Source organism: Phocoena sinus, chromosome 10 (assembly GCF_008692025.1).
Source record: "Phocoena sinus isolate mPhoSin1 chromosome 10, mPhoSin1.pri, whole genome shotgun sequence".
Classification (NCBI taxonomy): domain Eukaryota; kingdom Metazoa; phylum Chordata; class Mammalia; order Artiodactyla; family Phocoenidae; genus Phocoena; species Phocoena sinus.
In genome coordinates this window covers 52,544,850-52,557,209 of record NC_045772.1, presented here as the reverse complement: position 1 = coordinate 52,557,209, position 12,360 = coordinate 52,544,850, and positions in this window count along the sequence as shown.

Below are 12,360 nucleotides of genomic sequence, written 5' to 3'. Positions count from 1 at the left end.
TATTTAAAAAATTAGGGCATAATTTTTTTTTTTTTTTTGCGGTATGCGGGCTTCTCACTGTTGTGGCCTCTCCCATTGCGGAGCACAGGCTCCAGACGCACAGGCTCAGCGGCCATGGCTCACGGGCCTAGCTGCTCCGCGGCATGTGGGATCTTCCCGGACTGGGGCACGAACCCGTGTCCCTTGCATCGGCAGGTAGACTCTCAACCACTGCGCCACCAAGGAAGCCCAGGGCATAATTTATATACAGCCCAACTCACCCTTTTTAGAGCACGGTTCAATGAGTTTTGACAAATGTATGCAATTGCGTAACCCACCATGACCACAATCAAGATTTAGAATAGTTTCTGTCATTTATCTTTGACTCTACCCATTGTATTCTATTTTGCCATGATTTTGTACTTTTTTTTTTAGCTGCTACAACCATACTTAATGTAAACAGTTTCTTTCAACAAATATAATTCTTTTCTGGGTTTTTTGTTTTTTTTTTTTAAAGAAGATGTTGGGGGTAGGAGTTTATTAATTAATTAATTAATTTTTGCTGTGTTGGGTCTTCGCTTCTGTGAGAGGGCTTTCTCTAGTTGCAGCTAGCGGGGGCCACTCTTCATTGCGGTGCGCAGGCCTCTCACTATCACGGCCTCTCTTGTTGCGGAGCACAGGCTCCAGACGCGCAGACTCAGTAGTTGTGGCTCAGGGGCCCAGCTGCTCCGCGGCATGTGGGATCTTCCCGGACCAGGGCACAAACCCATGTCCCCTGCATTAGCAGGCAGATTCTCAACCACTGCACCACCAGGGAAGCCCCTCTCTTCTGGGTTTTAAACAAACATTACATATCCTGAATGTACATTCTACCTGGTAAGGACACATATAACTAATAAAGTGCGTTTTTTTTTTCTGTTAAAGCAAAGCTGAATAGGGTTGCTCTTTTTTATTTGAGGGGTTGTGGGACAAGCAGTAGTATTGCAGGAAAGGGGGACCCCTTCCAGGGCCCGAGAGTGGGAAATGAATTGTTCGAGGAGACACACGTGCTGACAAAGCAAGAGACTTTATTGGGGAAGGGGCACCCGGGTGGAGAGCACCAGGGTAAGGGAACCCAGGAGGACTGCTCTGCCACATGGCTCCCAGTCTCCAGCTTTATGGTGATGGGGTTAGTTTCTGGGTTGTCTCTGGCCAGTAACTCTAACTCAGGGTCCTTCCTGGTGGCGCACGCATTGCTCAGCCAAGATGGATTTCAGCAAGAAGGATTCTGGGAGGTTGGTAGGACATATGGACTGAAGTCTCCTCTCTCCTTTTGACCTTTCCCGAATTCTTCCCATTGGTGGTGGCTTGTTAGTTCTGTATTCCTTACCAGGACCTCCGGTTTAAGATAACTCGTGCAAGTGGTTACTATCGGGCCTGGTGTTTCCCCCAATAGCAGGTTGAAGGTGCAAAAAGGAATATGGCAGCCTTTGAAGGACTTTTGGTAGTTTTGCTATTTCCAATGTGCTACTGAGGGGGATCAGGACACAACACCCCAAAATACTACAGATCCTTTTGAGTGGAAAGCAACTGAGAAACAGCCAACTCCAGAAAAGCTCTAAAACCAGAGTATAAATTTCCCTTTTGTAAACGAAATTTCCATTTTTATAAAGGAGATCTCCATTTGTAAAGGTGTCTTCCTCTCCTGTAGGCAGAGAATGGCCAGAGACTCTTATCATATGAGAGGACTTAAATCTGCTTAACTAATCCTACTAAACAAACCTTATTTACCTGGTGCCCTTCCTACAACCGCCACTCCTCCTTTGCCATAGTCCTAGACCCCTATCACACTGATAGAAAGATATTTAAACCCTGGGTCTATCTGCCCCTTTGGGCTTTCCATCATTTTCTGGGAAGCTCCCTCCTGCCTATGTAACAAATCCTTTTCTCTAAATGTGTCTTTTGTCAGTTTAGTTTGTAGGGCCCTAGAACCTGGACCTAAGAGGATAAAGGAAAAAGTTTCTTCCTCCCCCTGTGACTTCCCCAGGTAAAATGTACATTCAGGCTGTATAATGATCATTTAAAATCCAGAAGAGAAACATATCTGTTGAAAGAAACCGTTGACATAAGTCATGGTTGTAGTAGGTTTTTTTTTTTAAAAAAGGACAAAATCATGGTAAAATAGAATACAATAGGCAGAGTCAAAGGTACGTGATGAGAAGTGTCCTAAATCTTGATTGTGGTCATGGTGGGTTACACAGTTGTATACAATTGTCAAAACTCATTGAACTGTCTTTATTACTTGCATTTTTTGAGTTTAGCGGGAGATTGAATTTTGCTAGGTTGTTTTTGACAGCAGCAGTCAGTGATACAAAGTTCAAGGATTTGGAGTCATGTCTCACAATGCAAAACCAGCACTCATCCTCTCTGCACTGTGAGAGTCCCTCACAAAACCACAGGAAGTTTCACAAGAGATGGTCAAGCTTGTTTGTTCTTCTCTGGTTGGTGTTACAACACAAGCCCCTGACCCTGCCTTCCAACACTCTCCTTCATGTCAAACCCGGGCTGGTAGTTCCCAAATGCCTGGAAGATAAAGTCTTAACTCCTTGGCTTATATTTTTACACCGTGGCCCCTCACCTCTCTTGTCAACTTTTCTTCTCATCTTCAAGTGTTTGAATCAGCCATTTAATAGGCTGTGCTTAAGTTTCTGCTGGTGACCTTTCCTCTCGTCCCCGAACTTCCTACTCTCTTCTCTGCCTGTCTCTCTGCTTTATGTCTCATCAAATCTCTTCACATTTTCTGATCATTGGTTTATATTTTGATACATTCTTCATAGATGGCCTTGGTACAGTCTGTCTGTCACCATTATGTAATGGTTCCCTTGGGTATGTTTTTCTCACCAACTGAAGTATGAGCTTTTGGAGAGCAGGGAACGTACCTTACACTTCTTTTATACTTTACCTGGTTTCTCTGGTGCTGTGCACATAGTGAGGTCTGAAATGGTACTTAATGTAACAAAAGAATGGAGGTTACAGAGCACCAGAGGAGAGCAGGGGAGAGCTTTAATCCTCCTCCAGAAATCTAGCCCCATCAGCAATTCGTCTCTTTTTTTTTTTTTATGTAACTTTAAAAAAAATTTTATTTAATTTATTTTATTTTTTTGGCTGTGTTGGGTCTTTGTTGCTGCACGGGCTTTCTCTGGTTCCGGGGAGCGGGGGCTACTCTTCATTGCGGTGCGCGGGCCTCTCATTGCAGTGGCTTCTCTTGTTGCGGAGCACGGGCTCTAGGCGTATGGGCTTCAGTAGTTGTGGCTCACAGGCTTAGTTGCTCCGTGCCATGTGGGATCCTCCTAGACCAGGGCTTGCACCCGTGACCCCTGCATTGGCAGGTGGATTCTTAACCACTGTGCCACCAGGGAAGCCCTCTTCTCTTCTTTTATGTGGACAATTTATGTAGCCCAGTTTATGCTGCCCCTAAGGCCTCCTCCATAGAAATTCTGACCATTACGTTTCCTGGACAAAAAAAAAAAAGCATTAATATTTAGCTAACGCAGTTGCCTTAAGACACAGATTTCAAAGTCAGACATTTTGGGCTCTGGGTATAGGTACTATTTACTGAAAAACAGTCCTCAGATCTCTGCCTTGTGTTTGTGATAAATGTTCCACAGTCAACCAGTGTTGAGGAGAATTTTCCTCTACCCTTCAAAGGTTCTTTTGGCTGGTCTAATAATCAAATTGACATCAGACAGATTAACAGGAGAAGAGCAAATTTAATTTCATATGTATGGGAAGTTCGAAGACAGAAGGCTAAAATGAGGTATAGATGCCATCCTGAGCTAAGGAATGGGAAAGGGGCCTGGGTCTTCACCGGGGAGGAGGGCAATTCACAAGACAAGAAGAAGAGCAAAAAAAAAAATTTTTTTTAAATAAAGATAAAAATTAAAAAAAAGAGGAAGAGCAGACGTTTGGTAATCAGATGTTTGCCCTGCCATGCAGATAGGTAACGCAGATAAATTTATCTCTGGTAATAATTATCATTCCGGGAAAGACCCCCAATTTAAATTCTTCTAGCTAGTTAAGGCAGAGGCAGACATTTCTCTTGAGCCTGCAGGGTTTTGACTGCCTTTAGCTCAAAATAATCCACATGCCAAAGTGGCACATTTTGGGGAAGCTTGCTCTGAACCCCTTCACCACAGAACTCTCCCAATTCTCCATTCTTCCCTCCACCTCCCAGCCCCTTGAGATTAGTTACATTTTAAGCAAAAATTGCAGAAAATGTCCTTTTATTCTTCACAGGTTATAAAATGAACATGTCTGTGGAGAGAACATCGCTTGACAAGTAGGCTCAGCAATGGATAGTGACTTTTTTTTTTTTTTTTTTTTTTTGGTATGCGGGCTTCTCACTGTTGTGGCCTCTCCCGTTGCGGAGCACAGACTCCAGACGCGCAGGCCCAGCGGCCATGGCTCATGGGCCCAGCCGCTCCGTGGCATGTGGGATCTTCCCGGACCGGGGCACGAACCCGTGTCCCCTGCATCTGCAGGCGGACTCTCAACCACTGCGCCACGAGGGAAGCCCGTGACTCCTTCTTTTTAAATCTCCCAGTCACAGCTCTGGTTTTAGAGGCCCCTGCAAGAGATGATGCCCGTGTGAATGGGCCATAATAATGGTGACTATTCCATGGCGGAATGGGTGCAGGTTCTCCCTACCTGTATTCAAGATAAAAGATCTGGAGCTAAAAGCCCTTGGCAGAAGTGTCGGGGTAGGGTGGGGACTTAAATTAGTTGGAAGGACTGGTCAAAATAAATATTGGAAACTTCGAAGTCCCAGCCAATTGAATAAGAATAATCACTTCTCTCATTTAAAAACTTCAGATAGCAAATATGTTTCACACAAATACATTCTGTTATAACGCATTTCAAATCAATTACCTGCAAATCATTCCGGCTGGCAGAAACCTGGTTTTTCTCTGAGGCAGTCTGAGTAGGTTGGTTAAGTCCCAAAGGCAATGTAGTACAGTGGTAAGGAGGGCAAACATAGGAGCTAAGACTGTTTCATCCAGGGTAGCTGTTACAGTTACTCCATGCTTCTTTTGCATCAGGGGATAAGGATGGGGCTTTGGGGGATTAAATGAGTTAATACAGACCAAGCACTCAGAATAGTGCCTGGCACATAGTAAAAGCTAAATAAATGTTCAGTGAATTTTATTTATTTATTTATTTTTAATGAAGTACAGTTGATTTACAATGTTGTATTAGTTTCCGGTGTACAGAAAAGTGATTCATATACATATATAATTTTTCAGATTCTTTTCCATTATAGATTATTATAAGATATTGCATATAGTTTCCTGTGCTATACAGTAGGTCCTTGTTGTTTATCTATATTTATTTTTGCCTTGTCTGAGTGATCCTCTACGGTAATAATATCTTAGGAATTAAAAAACAAGATACCAATTGCTTCAGGTTTTTTCCTGTAGGATTTCTTTCACTGAACGTGACTAAGCTAGTACTTTAATGAAGGCAAACAAAGTATGTTTACTCAGTAAAATTCCCAACTATTTGAGGAACAACTCACCTAATTAAGTTTTAGTTTCAAATGCCCTCTGGAAGTATCTTTGCCAAAATGATTCAAAATGATGTTTTTAACGTTTCGTTTGGGGTTTTGGGTTCTTTTTGCTCATTTGAGGGCAACTAGAGTTTTCATTCTAGAATTTTCATAGGTCCATGTATAGGTCCATCTTTTTAGCTTGGCTTATCAAAATTCTCAACTGACCCATATGTAGTTAATGGTAAGTGGGAAATACCAATGAATGTCTTAGACCCCAGTGCTGGTTTTGTGTGTTGTTGGGTTTTTACAATTTATGAAGCTATAGCAAACAAAATTTTATTTTTGCTATATTTGGTTTTTCAGTCTTAAACTAATTTTTACTCTGCGGTATTTTTGCTTGTTTTCTGTTGAGATTTGCATGAGAAAAGACATGTGTAGGCATTGAAGTGCTAAATGTTTTTTCTCCTGTCTTCATAATTTTCTCTTATTTACCACCATCGCAAATACCCAGAGTGCCTAAACCAAGATCATATTAGATTTTTATCCATCTGGGCCTTATGGAAACTATTCTAGTAGTTATTGCCTCTTTAAAATAAAACATTTTTCACAAAATAGTGAGTCTTCAGATGTTTTAGGGCTGAGGCCCCCTCCACTTATTCTATAATCCATGGATGAAGTTCCTTGTAGTGTTAAAATGTAATTGATTAAAAAGTCGCAGTTTTAGTTTCCTTTTGATTTTAAAATTAAGAAATATTCCAGGCATACAAAAAATACAGAAAATACCATAAAAAATCTCTTTTCAATACCTATATAAAATATTTATTAACATTTTAACATATTTTCTTTTCTCTTTTCCTTTTTAAATACATAAAATGCCACAGCTACAGTTAGAGATTGCTTCCCATTCTTCTTCTGAAGGAAAGCCTTCTCATCTGTCTTGTTTATCTTTTAATGGAGACAAGTAATTATCACTTGAGAGTTCGTGTTAACTCAAGGGCTTTGAGGGTCCCAGAAAGAAGGTAACATGATAAAGTATCATAATGATAAAGGACTTTTTCATCAGCTATGTGCTTTCCCTTGGCCAGTTCTTATCAGAGTAATGAGGAAATGCAGAAGCCCAAGATGAAATCTACTTGGACACAGACACCAAACTATGGGGTTAATTTGGGAATAATCATGCCAGGTAGTATCCTTTGTGTAAAATATTTTGGCTCATTCTAGTAGGTCCTAGTTAGGTTGGATTAGCAAATCTAGCGATGGGAAAGACCGTTTGTTTTTTCCTTCATCTTGTCCTATACACCTGGGTAACCTCCAGGTTCATAGGTAGTGTATCATTTTCTTGTGTACTGGGGATGTGTCCAAACATGGACATATTAGCCTTACCTGTAATCATATTAGCTAACATTAATTGAGTTGTTTTTATGTGCCAGGCACAGTGTATTATGAGCCTCATTTTATTTATTCCCTGTAAGAACTCTTCAAGATAAGTACTGTTATCCCCCATTTTCCAGATATGGAATGGAAGGTTAACCAAGTTAGACAATATGCTGTCGGTTACACCATCTTGGCCTGCATTTCAACACAGGCAGTCTGATTTCCAAGCCCATATAGTTAACCACCAAACACACAGCCTTCCAGATATTATATTGTTTATTTCTGTGGTCATGAACAAAATGGATGTAACAAGGGTGATGGTTGATGCCACAGTCCCTGTTTGTGTTGAGACAGAAGAGTTACTGATTGTACTAGTGTAGCTACCCTGGTGCATCTCCTCTAAGTATCAGCCCTGAAGCGATGATGAACTGCCATCATCTTTAAGTCTGAGCATCATGGAATTTTTGAGAGAAATTTTAGCATGTCTCGTTTCCTTTTTTAAAGCCATTTTATTTAAAAAAAATTTTTTTTTTATTATTATTTTAGGCCACACCATGCAGCATGCAGGATCTTAGTTCCCCAACCAGGGATTGAAACCGTGTCCCTGCACTGGGAGCACGGAGTCTTAACCACTGGACTACCGGGGAAGTCCGTAAAGCCATTTTAAAGACCAATCCCTTTGGATGCGTTCTGTTTGTTTCAATGTGAGAGAATGACCTTTCTAAATTATTTTCAGGGGAACAGTGTATCATTTTGAAAATCTTACTTCTGATTCTCTCTGTGTCTCTACTGATTCTCTCCAATGTCAAGGAGAACAGAACTTGGCAGAAACATGATGAGAGGGACTTTCCAGCAGGAAAAAAAAGAAAATGATATGATGGGACTATCTCAAGATAATATGGGCTGACTCAACTGGCTAAACAGTTTAAAAAAATATATTATCTCACATAACAAGGAGTCCTAATTAGGGCATCTTCAAAGTTGGTTAATTCAAGGACCCATGCCAGTTCTTTGCATCATTCTGCTTTGCCATCTTTAGCCTCTCAGTTTTGTCTACAAAATGGCTACAGAATTCCCGGGAACCACACTTAGGCATGACAAGATCCAGTGGAAGACAGCCTTATTTGGTGAGTCGCTTTTCAAGGTGAGGAAAAATTTCCCAAAGGACACCCAGCTGACGTTCCCTCAGGTCTCAAAGTCTCAATGGCCAGGTCTGTAGGAGACCTGCTCGCACCTAAAGGGATCCCTGGCAAGGGCCATGGGACACCACAACTGACTGAAAAATCAGGCTTTTCTCCCAAGCTGGGATTGGATCACCTTCCCTGGGAAGGGAGGATTCTTGAACTAAAGTCCTTGTTTGGTTAACAAGGAAGTGAGTAGTGGATATTGAGTATGTAACAGGGTCTAATATTTAGGTCAAGAAAGACTAATATTTGCTTGGCCTTATTTTATGCTTAGGGCTTTTCATGGGTTCTCTTGTTTAATCCTTAAAGTAAACTAAAGGAGCTAAAACAGGGACATTGTTATTTCCATTTTACTCATGATGAACCTGAGGCAGAGAAGCTAATTAAATTATTAAAGATCACACAAGAGTAAGTGACAGTGTTATTCAAATTCAGGCCTGCCTAACCTCTGAGGCCACGCTTCTTCCCTAGGACAAAGGTATCAAAGCAACAGTTGTCTGTCAATGTGACCTTTATTATAAATCTCCCAGATAAATTACCTCACTTTTTAGTATAACTTAAGAATATCACCTACAATTATGGTTACACAAATGTAGTCATAGCATACATGCTGTTTCATGACCTGTTTTAAAAAATACTTGCTAATCTCATGAATGAAAAATGTACCTTGTTGTTTTCATTTGCTTGAGTTTTCATAAGCCTTAACAGTTTATTTTCTGCCCAGCGACCAAAGGATTCCTTTAAAAAGGTAAGTCAAATCATGTCATTCCTCTGCTCAAAACCTCCAGTGGTTTCTCATCTCAGAGTAAAAAGCAAAATCAAAGTCCCTGTAATTGTTTTCAAGGTACTATAGGAACAGTAACCTTTCTGTCCCTGTAGCCTTTTGTATCGCAATTCCTATAACTCTTCCACTCACCCATGTCAGACACACTGACTTCTCTGCTCTTATTCAAACATGCCAATGCACTCCTGCCTCAGGGCCTTTGCACTTGCTGTCGTCTGCCTGAAATATTTTCCCCAAGGATATCTGCATGGCTAGCTCCTTACCTCCTATATCTTTGCTGAAAAGTGACCTTTTTGGTGCAAGTGTCAACAACCAGTCTATTTAAAACATTCTTCATCTTTCTTCCATAATTTTTTTCTTCTTCCATAATTTTTACGTGAGAGTACTTATTACCTTCTGACATATTATATAATTTCATTATTCATTTTGCCTATCTCCCTCTAACCTTCACTAAAATACATGCTCTCCTAAAACAAAGATTTTTGTCTCTTTTGTCCGGTGATATATCCTGTGCTGAAATTAGTGTTTGGCAGATAGCATGTGCTCAATAAATATTTGTTGACTGAATGGATGTTTTAATTTATAAGTGACTGATAAGGTATTTCTATTTCTCCTTTTTAAAATAGTTTTTATATACTTTAAAAAATATTTATTTATTTGGTTGCACTGGGTCTTAGTTGCAGCAGGCAGCCTCCTTAGTTGTGGCATGCAAACTCTTAGTTGCGGCATGCATGTGGGATCTAGTTCCCTGACCAGGGATCAAAGCCGGTCCCCCTGTATTGGGAACACAGTCTCAACCACTGCACCATCAGGGAAGTCCCTATTTCTCCTTTTATAAACTGATTGTAATGTCCCTTGCTTATTTTTTCATTAGGTGTTGAAATTCTAATTGATTTATATGAGCTCTTTGTATTTTAAGGATACAGTTATGCACAAAATATTTCCCCCAGTTTTTCCCTGTCTTTTGCCATTATGTGTGTTAAAATATTAAAAATTTTACATAGTCAAACCTAGAAGTCTTTTCCTCTGTGATCTTGTGTTTTATTAGGACAAGTTGACAAAAGAAAAATTTTACCTCTAAATATATTTAGTCAAAGGGTGAGCTGTGTCTAAATTTTTTTCTACATTTATTATATTGATATTTGAGTTTCTACTATTTGTGGATATATAGTACTTAAAGAATCTGATTTAAACTTCGTGATTTATAATCACATTTATAGGATTATTTTTCTCCTGGGTGGTTTATTTGGTGAGCAAAAAGGGTTATAACTGTTACTAAAGCCTCTTCTTACAAATTCTCCTGTGTATTTGACAGTAAGTCCATTCAGCTGAACTTGGTTGCACACATTTTAGTTATTCCATCCCCTTCCCTGAATTTTAAATGTTAAAAATGCTTAATCTGGGCTTCCCTGGTGGCGCAGTGGTTGAGAGTCTGCCTGCCGACGCAGGGGACGCGGGTTTGTGGCCCGGTCCGGGAAGATCCCACATGCCGCGGAGCGGCCGGGCCCGTGAGTCATGGCCGCTGAGCCTGCGCGTCCGGAGCCTGTGCTCCGCAACAGGAGAGGCCCGCGTACCGCAAAAAAAAAAAAAAAAAATGCTTAATCTGACATTTTGAATTTTTTTTTTTAAATTTTATTTATTTATTTATTTTTGGCTGTGTTGGGTCTTCGTTTCTGTGCGAGGGCTTTCTCTAGTTGCGGCGAGCGGGGGCCACTCTTCATCGTGGTGCGCGGGCCTCTCACTATCACGGCCTCTCTTGTTGCGGAGCACAGGCTCCAGACGCGCAGGCTCAGTAGTTATGGCTCACGGGCCCAGTTGCTCCGTGGCACGTGGGATCTTCCCAGACCAGGTCTCGAACCCGTGTCCCCTGCATTGGCAGGCAGATTCTCAACCACTGCGCCACCAGGGAAGTCCCTGAATTCTTTTTTTTTTGCGGTACGCGGGCCTCTCACTGTTATGGCCTCTCCCGTTGTGGAGCACAGGCTCCGGACGCGCAGGCTCAGCGGCCATGGCTCACGGGCCCAGCCGCTCCGCGGCATGTGGGATCTTCCCGGACCGGGGCACGAACCCGTGTCCCCTGCATCTGCAGGCGGATTCTCAACCACTGCGCCACCAGGGAAGTCCGACATTTTGAATTTTTACAGACAAATATTAATATTTTTTTTTTTTGCGCTACATGGGCCTCTCACTGTTGTGGCCTCTCCCGTTGCGGAGCACAGGCTCCGGACGCGCAGGACCAGCGGCCATGGCTCACCGGCCTAGCCGCTCCACAGCATGTGGGATCTTCCCGGACCCGGGCATGAACCCGTGTGCCCTGCATCGGCAGGCGGACTCTCAACCACTGCGTCACCAGGGAAGCCCCAAATACTAATTTTATGAACCAAGTTTTAAATTCATAATATTTTTTTATCAAGAATACTACCAGGGGAACTGCCTGGCTGTCCAGTGGTTAGGACTCCACGCTCTCACTGCCTAGGGACCAGATTCAATACCTGGTCAGGGAACTAAGACCCCATAAGACACGTGGTGTGGCCAAAAAAAAAAAAAGGTACTAAAGTTTGCCCAAGTGTTTAAAAAAAAAAATACTATGAGAAAAATATAGATATGTGATTACTATGCTGATTTAGGAAACAGAATGCCAATTCTTCCTTCCTTCCTTTATTTATTTATTGCTTTTTGTTGTTTAAAGCAGTGCTTCTACTTCATTATTCAATTATGCCTTTTTGTTACACCTGATTCTAATGGTGTGCTGACAGGTATAAAAATTAATTCTGTCCTTTGGAACTTAAAAACACTACCAGGAAAAAGTCCTATTTATGGTATGGTGGATCACAAAGCACTTTAATGTATTTTTTCTTTTAATATGTTTCTTCAAAGTATTCAGAAACTGCGTAAAATAATTTGTTCTGTGTGGGGTTATTTCCTTCTTTCCATTCACAGTAAAACAAGTGGTTTAAATTCTTTAACATACACATGACTCTTAAATTGGAGTATTTAATGAGGATTATGTTAATGAAATAATGGAAACCAAATGACAAAAATCTATCATAAAGTAAGTATATCATCTCATTCCCTTACATTAGGTTATGTACATGGCATACATAGGGATCAGCTTAGACTGGGTGAAACAATATAGAATTAGAATTCCTGGTTTCTAATTATTCAGTAGCTGTGTGGCTGGGAAGGCTTTAATGTTGCAGCATCTTTAAAATGGGCTGTAACTCCAAGGCCTGCCTCCTGGGGTTGCTGTGAATCCCTTGGGTTAATAGACAACTTTGCAAACTGGATGTAAGCCAGAAGGAAGATAGGGCAGGTATGCAAGCCTTCTTTCTGCCTGAAATAGGATGACTCAAGAGCCAATTCTCTCCTTCTCATCTCTGGGCCAGCTGTCCCTCCCAGCTAGTCCACAAGCGACCATGGCTGACACGGACCAAGCAGAGGACCTAGAAGGGTATCTGAAGATCTTTAGATCATAATGATCCCAGCCCTGCCACCTTTCAGCTCCCTTCCTT